This window comes from Pteropus alecto, unplaced genomic scaffold (genome assembly GCF_000325575.1).
Source record: "Pteropus alecto unplaced genomic scaffold, ASM32557v1 scaffold76, whole genome shotgun sequence".
NCBI lineage: Eukaryota > Metazoa > Chordata > Mammalia > Chiroptera > Pteropodidae > Pteropus > Pteropus alecto.
This window is the reverse complement of record NW_006443138.1, coordinates 17,239,747-17,253,937: the sequence shown is the minus strand read 5'-3', so window position 1 is coordinate 17,253,937 and position 14,191 is coordinate 17,239,747. Positions and strand designations below refer to the sequence as shown.

Here is a 14,191-nt window from a genome sequence, read left to right as displayed (position 1 = left end):
CCAAGTACCACTACCTAAATCAGTCAAATCACAGAGCTGTCTATCAAATTTTAGTGATTTCCTTTGGGATTAAGAATTCACAACAATTTAACAATCCTTGGTAACCTACATCGGTATTTGATCTATCTTACTGAACATTTTCCCTATGTGTGAATTCTACCTTAACAAATAGAGTCCATTTCTTTCTTTAGCCCACACCTGGGAAGATGAAGAATGGGCGAGCAAGAGAATATCATAAATAGTTTTTTCATATTTAAAGAGAGTTATTGATTTACCCAATTTGATTCATCTTTCCAGAATAATGCCAACTTCTCTGGATTATTAGCCTAAAAACAATTTTCCCACTTCTCCAATGGTGTTAAATGTTCTCTAGACTGTGTTTTATTTAATGAAATATATGATTAAACTGGGCTCAAAGTTCAAATAAAGGTCTCTTTTAGAGATCTTTAAGAAAAGTGTGCTTTATAAGGGAAAGCAGAAATACTAATTTTTTGGAAACTATTTAAATATATACACATGTTTGATATTAAAAGTTGTTTAGATGTTACTAGTGATTATTTTAAAATTCAAGATGGCATTTATAAAGTTATTCTTTTATTATAAAAATTCAAAGGATATTTAAGAGGTTGTGAACTTCTAAGGGTGAACCTGTGGGAAATCATTATTGTTAAAAAGATAGGTAGACATGAGTGATGGGAAATGAAGGCCCAACCCAGAGACCTCCCTTAGGACCTCCCTGAAACACCCACTTAATAGTTAAAAATTATCTTTCCAGTCTACGTCCATGCCACCCTGGACAAACCCGATCCCGTCTAATCTCGGAAGCCAAACAGGGTCAGGCCTGATTAGTACTTGGATGGGAGACCACCTAGAAAGACCAGGTGCTGTAGGAGTAAAAAATAAAAAAAATAAGGAATCGTAAGCTGACAAGTTCCTTACAATCTGTGAGGTCAACCAAGGGTTGCCCCCCCTAAAAAAAAAAAAAAAAAAGAAAAAGAAAATTACCTTTACATCCTGGAATACGAGGAAAAACTGCAAAAACAACCACTAGTTTAGTCCGGTCAAAAGCACATGCACAGTTAGTACTTGTACTGACCTTCCTTCACCTAGCCTAATCATATCAGCATTATAATATCATACAGATGTCCGGAAGTTTATGAATGTAATTATAACAGACTGAATTCTGGGTAATCACATGCTCAGTAAACAGGTTATATAACAACAGAATGTCAATCAATATGAACTCACATGTCAATTATCTAACACCAGGCCCATAACCACCCATCATGGCCATAATATAAAGTATACTTTCCGAAATTAGTGGGGCTGCAGCCGTCTCTGGCATAGCCCGTTTCTCTCTTGAAACATACTTTAATAAATTTTACTTTTTCTAAACTTCATTGGTCTGTAATTCTTTACTGCGTGGAAAGAACTGAGCTCTCTCAGTGCCCCCTAGTGGCAACATCATTATGTGACTTAAATAATTGGTAATACCAAGCTTTAACTTCTTTGTGACCTGGTTTGAAGTGTTGATATACTTAAGTTTGACTTGGCAAAACAATTTTTTATTCTCATTTCTGAATATTAGTCTGTTTCCAGTGAGTTTAATTTTCTGTGATGGATTTATTGGTTGAGTAAGAGAAGCAAACCTTTAAAAAGTTTCTAAAGAAGTTCTTAGAAGTTATTAATCTATTTATACACAATTTTAAGTCAACAGTCAAGTTGTTTTGTGGGAAATAATCTCAAACTATTTAAAAAGCAAATAGAGCAACAGTTTCACTAGCTTCTGTTAATATTAAAGCACAGTTCAGTGATTGCATTCTATGCATATAAAGGGAACCAAAATTTTGCCGCCCTGGAGCTGCTTTTTAGGATATTGATTCTAAGCTGTTTATTAAGAAGCAAGCTTCCAAAAGAACTTTTGGCCCTTTCCCTTTTTCCTGCCCAAGAGATTCAGACAGAGAAATCCGCTTCAAGAAGGAAATCTTAGAATGCTGCCTTAGCCTAATTCGAATTAAGTATGGTAAATAAGACAGCATCAGCCTGTTAGCTAGACACCCTTTGTGTCCCATTGTTTCTGAATTGCCTAGCCAGAACGTTCCTGCCAGGTGTGTTCTAGCTCTTCCTCAACCACCTGTAAATTGCCCATTCTCACTTCTGAAATCTAATACTCCTTCCTCCCTTCTGTTCTTTGTCCAAAAATGTCTTATATAGCCAATGTTGCATCAGTGTTTTTGGAATTTTCATGCTTATGTGAATTCCCTAGGCCATGTATTAAAGTTTTGACTTTCTCTTGTTAATCTGTCTCTGTTAATTTGATCATTAGCTCATCTAGAAGAATTTAGAAAGTGGGAGGGAAAGTATTATTTTTTTTTTATTCCCCATAGGTACAAGAACCTGGCTTTCATATATGAGGCAGATTACCTTGAATTAATAAGAACTAATTCGATATGTGAAATGCTTGAAACTATTAATAAATATAACTTTACTAAATGTTCTCTTATTTCTGATCATCTCATTTGCTTTCTTTTTAGTTTTTTATAACTGGAAATATAACATTTCTTTATCTTTTTAGGCTCATAGCAAGAGAAAGTTGTTCATCTCAGATCTTTTTCTTTTGTGGGTACACTGCAAGATACTGTTGGACACCTAAATAAGTAAAGATATTTCTTATCTAGTATGAGATAAGAGACCAAGAGATAAAACCCTCTTGTCACTTTCAGATTAAACTGGCTCTCAGCAAAAAGCCTTTTTATATTAAAGAGCAGGTAATGCCTGTATCTCTTATTATATTTTATGTCCCATAAAGGCAAAAAAAAAAAAAAAAACAGATTTCTCTTCATTTGTTTGAAGAAAGTAAGTGATTCAAATCAGAATGCCTAAAAGACTAAACAGTTTAGAATAAAATAAGGGCAAGGGCTTACTTTCAGAAAGTAAGCAGTCACCTTTTCAAACCATTGATCCAAGTTGACTTAGATACCACTAGCTAAAATGTTGTATTAAAAAAAATGTTAATATGACATTCTAGAAGTGAGTCTACTGGTTCTTATTTATTCCAACTAGTCTTGAAATGTTTCTTTGTGAAGTTGGTTATAGTATACCCCATGCATTGCGTGAGCATCCAATAAATGCAGCGATAGTTTAATGTCCAATGACTTTACACGTTCACACATATGCCACACACATACATACCTTTTTATTATTGTTGTTGTTATCATTCTTTTACCATCTCCAAGAGACACAGAAAATTTAGCATTATTACTTGTATTCAAAATAGAAAAGCTTGTTATAGTCTCTCTCAGATCCATATATTACAAAGTAATGGCAAATTTCAAAATCAAAAAGGCAATGTATTACTGTTTTATCATGCATACTTTTTTAGTGCTAAAGACTAGATCTGTGCCCATGTTTTAATATTTAAAAGTACCTAGTATTACCCAGAATAGCTAACACAATATTAAATAAAAAGAACAAAGTTGGAGTTCTGGCACTATCTGACTCAAGTCTTATTATAAATCTACAGTAATAAAGACACAATGGTATTGGCAAAAGAATAGACAAATAGATCAATGGAATAGAATAGAGAACCCAGAAATAGACCTCCATAAATATAGTCAGCTATTCTTTGACAAAGAAGCAGAGGTAATACAATAAAGAACAGATAGCCTTTTCAAATAAATGGCATGGGACAACTAGATATCCACATGCAAAAACAAAAACAAAAACAAAAACATATAGACACAGACTTTACGTCCTTCATAAAAATTAACTCAAAATGAATCATAGACCTAAATGTAAAACGCAAAATTATAAAACTTCTAGAACTTAACATAAGAAAAATCCTAGATAACACTGGATTTAATGACTTTTTAGATACCACACCAAAGGCACGATCTAAGAAAGAATTAATAAGCCGGACTTCATTACAATTAAAAATTTTTGCTTTGCAAAGGACTCTCTCAAGAATGAAAGGGCAGGCAACAAACAAGGAGAAAATGTTTGTAAAAAAACGTATCTGAGGAGAGAGGAAGATGGTGGACTAGGTAAAAGCAGGGTTTGTCTCCTCCCAGGTCTGCATTGAAATTACAACCAAATTATAAAATAGTCAACGTGGAAAATCTCCTAAAGCTGATGGTAACACCTACATCTGATGATATAAAGAAACCACAAGGAAGCTGGTGGGAGGGGCAAAGTCACAAATCAGGCTGGACCTGAACCCAGGGGTGATGGAGGATCAACAGTAGAGTGAGGATGCAGAGGCTCCCTTGAAGGAGAAAGGAGTCCTGGTCTCATCTGGGGACTCCTCCGCCCACTGTCCCAGCCCGATTTGAGACTAAAACCCTAGATGGCCCTTTGAAGGACCCGGGCACAGGCTTTCTGACCTGCAGAAACTCACCCAGGACACTGGCGGTGGGTAGAGGCTTGTCTGGGATTCATTCTGAGAAAGTCTACATTACCTGGCACCAGAATGAGAGCTGGAAGGGCAGCCACCATTGTGCCTTAGTCTGGCCCCTATACAGGGCAATCTACAGACTGCTCCAGCTTGACTGTGCAGATCCCTCCTATAGAGCCATTAGGAAGCGCTGGCCCCAGGGGATCAGCCTGCCCGAACCAACCTGCAGATTGCCCAAGACTTTTGTTGCTGGATGGCTGGCAAGCCCTGCTCTGATTCAGGGCCAAGCATTCCCAGCAGGCAACCAGCACTGTGAGCCACATTTCTGAGAACTATAACATATCTGGGAATCAAATTAACCGAGAAGGTAAAAGACCTGTTTTCAGAAAATTATAAGTCATTGAAAAAATAAACTGAAGAAGATAGAAATAAATGGAAGCTTATACCTTGCTCATGGGTAGAAAGAATCAACATTGTTAAAATGTCCATACTACCCAAAGCAATCTATAGATTCAATGCAATCTCTATCAAAATACCAATGGCATTTTTCAAAGAGATATAACAAAAAATCCTAAAATTTTATGGAACCATAAAAGACCCCAAATAGGCACAGCAATCTTGAGAAAGAAGAAAGCTGGAGGTATCACACTACCTGATCTCAAACTATACTGCAAGGCTACAGTAATCAAAACAGCATGGTACTGGCATAAAAACAGATACATTGATCAATGGAACAGAATAGAGAGCCCAGAAATAAATCTACATCTATAAGCTCATTTAATATATGACAAAGGAGATAAGAATGTGTAATGGGGTAAAAACAGTCTCTTCAATAAATGGTGTTGGGAAAATTGGACACATACATGGAAAAAAAAAAAAGAAGAAGAAGCTGGACCACCTTCTGACATCGTATGCAAGTATAGACTTAAAATGGATTAAAGACTTAAATGTATGACCTCAAACCAAAAAACTTCTAGAAGAAAACATAGGCAGTAAACTCTCTGCTATTGCTAACAGTAATTTCTTTTCAAATATATCTCCCCAGACAAAGGAAACAAAAGAAAAAATAAACAAATGGAACTACAGCAAATTAAAAAGTTTTTGTACAGCAAAGGAAATCATCAACAAAACAAAAAGACAACCAAATGATTGGCAGAAGATATTCCCTAATGATACATCTGATAAGGGTATCAGATGTCCAAAATATATAAAGAACTCATACAATTCAACAACAAAAAAACAAACAATCCAATTTAAAAATGAGCAAAAGACGTGAACAGATACTTCTCTAACAAGGAAATACAGATGGCTAATAGATACATGAAAAGATGCTCGAGGTCACTAATCATCAGAGAAATGCAAATTAAAATCACAATGAAATGTCATCTCACACTTATCAGAATGGCTATCATCAGTAAATCAAAAACCAACAAGTGTTGGCAAGGATATGGAGAAAAGGGAATCCTCATACATTGTTGGTGGGATTGCAGATTGGTACAGCCACTATGGAAAACAGTGTGGAGGTTTCTCAAAAAATTAAAAATGGATATACCTTTTGACCTAGCAATTACACTTTTGGGTATTTATCCAAAGAAAACCAAAACAATAATTCATAAAGATCTATGCACCCCAATATTCATGTCAGCACAATTTACAATATCCAAAAAATACAATGGAATGTTACTCAGCTATTAAAAAAAAAAACAACGAAATCCTACCATTTGCAATGACATGGATGGACCTAGAGGTAATTATGCTGAGTGAAATAAGTCAGACAGGAAAAGATAAATAACATTTGATTTCACTTATATGTGGAATCTAAGGAACAAAAAGAACAAGCTAATCAAAAACAGACTCACAAATATAGTGGACAATTTGGCGACAGAGGGGAGGGGTGTTGGAGAACAGGGTCAAGAATTAAGGAAGTACAAATTAGTAGTTGATAGATGGTCATGGGGATGGGGAACATGGCATAGGGAATGCAATTAGCATTAATACATTGGCTAGGTGGAGGGCTGGGGAGGGAGGAAAAAGTTGGGGGGGGATCTTTTTATGAACCAATATCTAACCAATATACTGTATACTTGAAATGAATTAAAATAAATAAGTTTATATAAAAAAATCTGAAAAAGGACTGCTAACCAAATATATAAAAAAAAACTCTAAAACTCAACAATAAGGAAAAAGAACCAATTAAAGAATGGGTCAAAGACCTTTAGAGACACCTCACCAAAGAAAATAGACAGATGGTAAATAAGCATCAGATGTCATCAGGAAAATGCAAGTTAAAATAACAATAAGATATTACTACACACCTATTAGAATTGCCAAAATCTAAGACATTGACAACACCAAATGCTTGAGAGGATATGGAGTGACAGATATTGTTATCCATTGCTGGTTAGAACACAAATGGTACAGACATTTTGGAAGACAGTTTGGCAGTTTCTTGCAAAACTAAAAATACTCTCACCATACAGTTTAGCAATAGCACTTCTTGGTATTTACTCAAAGGTGTTGAGAACTTATATCTTTACAAAAACCTGCATGCAGATGTTTATAGCGGCTTATTCATAATTGACAAAACTTGGAACCAACCATGTCCTTCAATAAATATAAAATGTAAACTATGTTATATATAATGAAATACTATTCAAGGCTAAAAAGAAATAAGTTATCAAGTCATAAGGAGACATGGAGGAATCTTAAATGCATATTACTAAGTGAAAGAAACCTATCTGAAAAGGTTATATACTGTCTGATTTCAATTCTGTGACATTCTGGAAAAAGAAAACTGTGTGGTGACAGTAAAAAGATCAATGGTTGCCAGAGGTTGGGGGAAGGAATGGATAAATAGGTGGAGCACAGAGGACTTTTAGAGCAATGAAACTACTCTGCACGATATCATAATGATGGAAATGTGTCATTATAAATTTGTTCAAACTCATAAAATGTACAACACTGAGTGAATCGAAAAGTAAACTATAGGCTTTGAGTGATAACAATGTGTTAATGTAGATTTATCAATTATAACAAATATACCATTCTGGCGAGTGCTGTTGGATATGGGGGACCCTATGCATGTGTTAGAGCAGGTGGTATAGAAGAAGTCTCTGTACCTTTTTCTCAGTTTTACTGTGAACCTAAAATTGCTCTAAAAATAAAATATATATATTTTTAAAGTACTTGGGATTTACCCCCAAGCATAGCCAAGCCATGAGTTTAATGTAACCAATGAAAAAATATCCTAAAACTACATTACTGAAAATGTAAAAGAATAATGTGTTTGGCTTAATTAATAAAGTTTAATTTCATTTTATAAGTCAAGTTTATGTTTCTTACAAATGTTGTATATATTTTTATGGCAATGCCTTGCTATATAATAACATATTTAAATAACTTTAATAATAATGTCATTATGTTTGGGTATTTACTATTTATTTACCGAAGTTGGTTGAATATTTTACACATGTTATTTCATTTAAATTTCTTAACAATCTTTAAAGCAAGTGTGAATACTGTTGTTTTCCCCAAAGTGTGATGATCTTTGTTGTGGTAAAGATCTTTCACTTATAAGAACCCGCTTAAAGTTCACTTCCATTTTTGTTTTTATTTTGTTTTAAATATAAAAAATGCTTAAGACTTTTGTGCAAATTTTCATAAGAAAATCTTGCATGTTAAAGTTGATTCAATATCGCTTCCTAATAGAAAAAAACATCCCTTAATCCAAGTTCTTTCAAGAACCCTTTCTTAATAACTTTCTGCTTCACTCAGAATAAAAACCAAAGTGCTTAGTATGACATTACAACCTACATGCTTTGGTGCCTAATTAACTTTGAAATTTTTGAAGGTCACATGGTTCTTCAATTATGCCAGACAAACTCCTTCCTCTGGGCCTTTATATTTGCCGTTTACTCTTCCAGGAATAATCTTTGCCCAGATATAAGCATGACTTGCTCATTCACATCCTTAAGGTCTTTAATCAAAAACTGTGTTTTCACTGAGTTCTATCCTGGCTATCCTATTTAAAATCAACCCACCCAAACACTTCACTCCATTGCCTGAGTATCTTTTTTATTCTTAACATTTATCATCGACTAACTTAATAAATCTACTTATTAAGCTTGTTTATTTTCTGCCTCTTTCTCTAGAATCTCCAAGAGTACCTGGTTGAAGTTAGGTGCTTAATAAATATTTTTGAGTAAATTATCTAAACAGCAGCCAATATTCTGCTTAAGAGTAAACAATTAAAATACAGAACAAAAAAATATCTATTTTTATCACTATTTAATATTCTAGAAGTTCTACATATGCTGTAAAGCAAAACAATGACATATAACAATCAGAAAGAAAGAAGATAAAATCTGTTTTTAGATTGTTATGACCATCTACAGCCTTTGGGCAACCAACAACTATTTAATTGAGGATTTCAATAAACTGATTAATTACATATATATGTATACAAAGACACAAATATGTATGTAATATGTAACATATGTATATATGTAATTTATATCTTGCTTATAAACAAGAATAAAATAAAAAGTTGAAAAACCAATATATCTATTCACAAAAGCATCTAAAATATATAATATCTTGAGATAAAACTGAAAAATAATTTTAGACATAAAAATGAGAAAAACTATGTAAACAGTGAGAAACAAAAGCATCAATAAACTGATGAAAAAATTCAATATTATTAAGATGTCAAATTAGTACAGTATCAGTTTTTGACAAAATAAGTTCCAGATCAATTACACTGTGAAAAATTAAAAGATAAAACCAAAAATAACTAGAGAAGATATTAAATTGATTATTTCTTCAACATTAACATAAAGGTAGCTATTCTCAACATGAAAATAAGGGAAGAGATACCAAGGCAAATTTTGATGTATTTAAACTATATTTTTAAACTTCTATTTTACAATCATGTTAAGCAAAATAAAGACAAACAGCAAACAAGTAAAAAATATCTGTAACATATGGGAAAGCCAAAGTTTGCTTATTCTTACTATGGAAATCGTACTTGGAAAACAATAAGAAAAATATGTTTACCTCCTATGCCAAGGAAAATAGACATTCATAGAGATATTAAAACAATCCAATAACATATAATAAACCTTTGTCCTTGCTAATAATAGAAGTTTATATATACATATTCTATTAGTTACGTTGGGGGTGGATGGGAATAAAGGTGTCCTCCTTCCATCCTAAGAAATTATGGTGTTAAATAGATTGGTTAAGAGGAGAAATTCAGGACTCAAACTACTAGGCTTAGATCTCAATCAGCTTTCTATAAGCTACGTGAACTTGGGCAATCCCCAAATGTCTCTGCCTCAGTTCTCTTAGCTATAAAGTAGGGTTAATAAAAACAGCAGCCTCACTGAGTTGGAAGGATTAAAATAGTTAATAGCTATAAAGTCCTTAGAAGTATCCTGGGATATAGTAAGCACCATGAAAGTGTTAGCTATTATCATCGCCGCTATCACAAGTCTACTGAATTGACAGAACCATCAGGCCATCATTTATTCCAGTCCCCTATGTCTAGTCTCAATCTTGTGCTTTAAATATTCTTATATTAAGGAGTGAAAATGTGTGGTGAAAATGATGCTACAGTGGTAAATGACAGTATAAGTAAAGTCAGATCAAACTGGCAACTAAGCTTTAAATGCTCTGTGAAACCGAATTTGTCTCAAAGGAAGAATTTTTTAACAGATGTCTGAATACAATAGAAGTTGGATGGTGGACTACTATTACCAGATTTCATAATATGTGGTTCAATAGGCATGAACTTGGTGATAAAAATCAGGATTGTTGAAAGGTACAGCCATTTAGAAATATGTGCATACTAGAAACACCAAAAACTAACCTCCTGTGTGGTTCACTTGCTTGCTGAGGTTACTCTATGAATCAGACACAGAATCTCTGGATTGGAAGTGATCAGACAAATGTACATTTTCTCCTTTGTGTGTGTTCCATGTCTTCTTTTGAATATATAATTCCAAAATGAACTAAGGGTACCAATCCATTAAAAATTCCAGGTGGAATTTTCAAGCAAAGAGGCAAGGTAATTTATTGAGCTATTAATTAATGTTCTGTTCTCCTGTATTTTTCCATCCCCACATTCCCATAAATTATCCAAATCTTTCTGCCCCTTTATCTCTGTGGTTGCTGGTCTCAAAACATTAATTGACTGCAGACTCCCTTCCTTAGCATTTGTGTTTTGCAAACCTGATTTCAAAAATGAGAGAATAATGGTAAGATAAAGAGGAAGAAGAATATTTTTGATAGAGGTAGGGACAAAGCAAAATTAATAGGGACAATGCTAAGAGTCCTCACAACTAAGCATGATAGAAGTCATGGATCCAGAGAATAACAGGAACCCATTTCAACAAGGAGTGTATCCGCAGATACACCGATAGACTAAAGTCTAGAGGATTGTCTTCAGTTTTTGTACAACATCAAGAGGAGGACTACTCCCAATAATCAAATGACTGAAATTTTATTTCCAATAAGCTGCAAGTCTGATCTAACCGAATGTGTATATATGTGTATATGACATTTCTCAACTGTCTGAATTTATAGACAATGATTCATAACTGATAAAAATATAAATAAAAACATTAATATGGTTGCATATAAGCAGAAATAAGCATATTAGTAACACATACAAAAAGTTCCAAACTTTTACCTCCAAGGTTCTCAAGTTGCAAGACTGAATGAGAGTTGTCTTCAGATCAAAGGTAGTATAAGGGTAATAATAAAAATATGATTGCATTCTATTTTCCACTTTTAAAAGATGATAGGTTTCTTTCCAAAGTCATAAGTTAACTTGTTATACTGTGATTTTTTTTTTTTAAAGCAGCAGAGTTGAAGTGAAATCATTCACTGCTTGCTTATTTTATGAATTATCTAGTGAAAAGAGTCATAATACTGGAATTTAGCATCCCCTTATTATCTGTTGAGGAAGTTAAGCCTATTCTTTACAAAAGACTGTGTGACAGTATTGTATAATAAGTAACAAATCATTATGATTTTCTTTGTTATTCATTGAAGGAAGCTAATCATAATTAATGTGCATGTAATGTGCAATTTCATAGGAGTGAGGCCATACATTAACATTAATTATAGGAAATCCAATTCCTTTAGCTATTAAAATTCTTAGCAATTCTCTTTAAGTTCCAGCATTCAAAGAACCACTTGGCCATTCCCATACTTTAAAGGTGAATCTATGCTGGTATGCTGGAACTTTCAATCGGTAAGAGATAAAAGGAAATGCAAATTGTTTTTCCTAATCTTTGTGCTATTCCTGCATCTTATTAGAAAATTGCTGCATAGCTTTCCTAGTCTGGCACAAGTCTATAACTCTGACAGTGAAAAAGAAGATTTTAACTCTGAGAATACCCACTTTATAATGAGAAAAAAAAATAAGGAAAAGACACTTGGTCTTTATGAAGCAATTTCTCCTTTATTGAAAGCATCTCTGCAGAGAACATGTCATGTGAAATCCTGACTTTGGAGTTATTTTTCATAGTTGCCTATTTTGGTGCCTTAAATTTACTGCTCTAGTGTAGATTGACAACTATAAGTATTACAGTTTCCTTAGTGAGAGATTTAAGATCATGTTGGAATATATAATGTAACTTTACCTAAGGCAGTCCTATCACCTTTATTTTTGGAACAAACCATATCACATTTGTAGTGATTCAGATGCTTAAGTCAGATTGTTTTCTACAGTTGACAGTGCAAGAGCTATGCTTCAGACAGCTTCTCGTGTCCAAAGGCATGATCTGCTGTGTCAGTAAAGCAGGAGCACTGTCATAGCATATTATGATGTCTGTGATATGTCTTACTGACAACATCACAGTCTTTTGATTTACATGGACTGGACTTAAAATAAATGAGTGGAATATTCCCCAAGGCATATAATCAATTGCATCTGTTGCAATCCTGGTATTTCCTTTGCCCTGTTTATAGCATTACTGCCTCTACTGAAGCAGTATTATCGTTAAGTGTTTCCATGAATATATCCTGGCACCATCTTATAGCACCATTGCTACACTACAAACACTTCCAGCCTCGAAGGACCACAGCAGTATTAAACATTGCTCCAGTACTGTATTGATTGTGATAAATGTTATGAGGGAAAAGAATATACATTTCTTATTGCATTTCTTTGTATCTTTGTGTTTGATGAAATAACAGCAAACTGTTGTGGAGATGAAAACATCTGTTAACAATGGTGAGATAATCTTGCTGTACTGCAAAATAATGTAAAAATAAATTACTGGGTGTTTCTGAACAACATTCTCTGAAGTCTATAAAAATTGGAAGCATTTGACTTTGTTGTAGTAAGATTAGGAAATATCAGACAGGAAAATGTGCTTTGCATTTAAAACAACATATGGTAGAATCAGACAATATTTGTGCAACCAAATGTATTGCCAGAAAATGAGTATTTCTGTGTATACATAGTTTAATCAGCTTACCTTACTGAGTAAATCTACTAAGTTATATCCCCTATATCTAGTATCCAAATGGATGAAAAAGTTTATGCTAAAAACAAGAGGAGTTAATGTCAAAAGTGGGGGGGCAGGGAGGAAGATGAAAGAAAAGCTATTATTCTGTAAAACTAAACAATGGAAATTAAAGCTATAAATTTTCTGTTTAGCAGGATGTTTGCTTTAATTTAAAAGTAGTATCATATGCCTTATTATGTGTTTTAGTAGATACAATGGTTCATAAATAAAGACATGGCTTCATGAAGAATATATTTTTCCTAATAAATGAGTCATTATTCAAACCTACATAAGACTTTTTCTAGTAAAAATCAAAGAAACCTGGTAATAAAATGATTTCATTCTGTATAATCAAAAAATCCTTTTTATTAAATTTTATATAGAAATGAGATTTTGCTTTTCATGTTGGAAAATATATTAAAGTTTATTGTTCTACAGATTTTAAAATACATCCAGTAGCTTGTGTTAAATTTAATATGCCTTTGCAAATGCTTACTAAGACATTAAGAAATTTGTGGTTATAACACTTTTTTAAATAAAAGAAAAACTTCTATTTTAAATGAATGTTAATTTTTTATTCGTAGTTTGAATGTCGTGGACACAATGAAATATCTTTTTAAATTTCTGCTGGCATTTAAGATTAAAAATTATCTGTCAATCTGAGTAAATTATCTATCATTATTAACATCTGTGTTAAAATATTTAAAAATGAATATAATCACAAAAATATTAAAATATTTTTGTTTCTTGAATTATCTTCTCATTTTCTAATCACAAGTGCAACCAAATACAAGCAAAATATAAGTACAAAAATATACATCTTTATTAATGGCTAACTAATAGATATACTACAATAAAAATTAATTCAAATACATAAAAATATGTATATGTATGAATAATGTATTAGTGGTTATTTATGCTGAGAAAATCTCTGACTTATTAATGTCACCAGTTTCACCACTGTTGCATAATTTCATCATTTTGACATGGCTGAAGCTATCTTGTAAAGTTTTATCATTAGCCAGCTTCACATTTTACCCAAAGGCACAATAGGGTCATGCAAGAAAGACACTGGGGAAAAGCAACACTAGAAGACCTAGTAATACAATGGCCCTAGGAATCTTGTTAATTGACTAGCAAGCTTTAGTCAGAGCTGCAAGAACCCCTCTGGCAGGTTTCCATGTCCCTCAGAGTAAATGCTGAAATCCTTACAATGACCTACAACATCCTACATGATCTGATATCATTAGTTCTGATCCTGTGCCCTATCACTCGCTTT

The 14,191-nt window shown here is 33.3% G+C and overlaps 1 pseudogene; it reads left to right on the top strand.

Moving 5' to 3' along the window:
* Positions 1–774: 774 nt before the first annotated feature.
* LOC112472412 lies at positions 775–893 on the top strand (annotated as a pseudogene).
* Positions 894–14,191: the final 13,298 nt, after the last annotated feature.